Here is a 1,661-nt window from a genome sequence, read left to right as displayed (position 1 = left end):
CAATTTGGGGGCTCGTCCGGGATCCAGTCACCTACTGGGGAGCCCCACCGCCGCAGCAGCAGGAAGGCATGCCCCGCTGATTTCAGCGGTCCTGTGCATCGACGGTGGCGGTTCTGCGGAAAGCTGACAGAGGGCCCGAGACTGGTTAAAGAGGCAGGATCCGTGAAGTAGTGGGGAAAGGAAGAAGGTAGGCACTCCGGGTTTTTTTTAAGAATCGATCCGGTAATTCTGTGCACAGACCAAGGTAAGAAATATTAAGTATTGCCTTGGGGGTCGGGTGATCTGGTGTATGGTAAACCCTTGCACGGGGAAGTGCTGGCACTACACCAGGGGAATCTGGTGTACGGTAATCCTTGCACGGGGAAGTGCTTGGAAGTACACCAGGGAATCTGGTAAACTCAGGTGTGCGGTAACGCTGGCACGGGGAAGTGCTTGGCGGTACACCCCCATCTTTCAGTACGTTGGTGTGTGGTACACTGCAGAAGGGAAAATTCTGTAGCACATACTGGCGAGGGTTGGGAAAGATGGGAAGTACGAGTTCCAGGGAATCTGGTAAACTCATAGGTGTGCGGTAACGCTTGCACGGGGAAGTGCTTGGCGGTACACCCCCATTTTTCAGTACGTTGGTGTGTGGTACACTGCAGAAGGGAAATTTCTGTAGCACATACTGGCGAGGGTTAGGAAAAATGGGAAAATATGAGTTCCAGGGGACAGGGAGATATCCCTGGGGGAGTGCCTACTAATAGTTCTTCCTGAAAAATGATAAGAAATTGGAAACATAATCCCAAAATTAGAGGGATTGTAAAAGAAAAGTAATTAAAAAAAAAAAAAAAAAAAGGGTTAAACATTGTGTATCAGTCTGGACAAAAGAATCAATTAAGGAAACAGCAGTATTTTGGCCAAAATACGGGTCTGATGAAAATTCAGGCTTTAAATTTATGTGTAAACAATGAGATTCCTTTTTCAGAGAAGGAGCCAAGTTATGCTCCCTATAATCTTAATATTGAACTGGTGGCAGCAGCAGTCACTCCAGGAAGGGAGACAGGGACTGTAATTAACACTGTCCCTAAAGAAGGATCGTACTCTAGGCTCTGGCAAGAATTAGAACAAGGTAGAAGATATGTTGAGAATTTTGCCTTCCCTGATACTAACAGTACTAACACTAACTGTGTATCCTCTTAGGTGAACTACCCCCTCCTCCTTACCAGCAGAGAGGTTAGGACTTTTAAGAAGGAGAGGAAGTCTTTATTCAAGAACCCCAACAGCCTAGCTGAACAATTAGACCAGTTCCTACGACCTGATTTATACTCTTGGGGGAGGGAATTATGTCTATAAGTATGTTGTTTACAGGGAAAGAAATGGGAATGATCAGGAGGAGAGCTGCTATACAAGAATGGGAAAGAGCTCATCCTCCAGGACCAGGGGTAATACGGGCAGGGCAGAAATACCCACTTGCCAATCCTGGCTGGAATAATAATAGTGTGCAACACAGAAATCATATGAGAGACTTGGGGTCAGAATGAGAAAGTACTTGGGGATGAGACCTGATGACCCAGTATCCCAAGGGCTCTTGAAAGTTCATTGTGTGATTAAAGCCTGGAAAAATATGCAGAAAATGCTTCAGAAGGTGGGGGGATGTAGTGAACAGTCACTGGGGGACC

This window comes from Aythya marila, assembly GCF_965140915.1.
Source record: "Aythya marila genome assembly, chromosome: W".
Taxonomy (NCBI): Eukaryota; Metazoa; Chordata; class Aves; order Anseriformes; family Anatidae; genus Aythya; species Aythya marila.
This window is presented reverse-complemented; position numbering follows the sequence as displayed.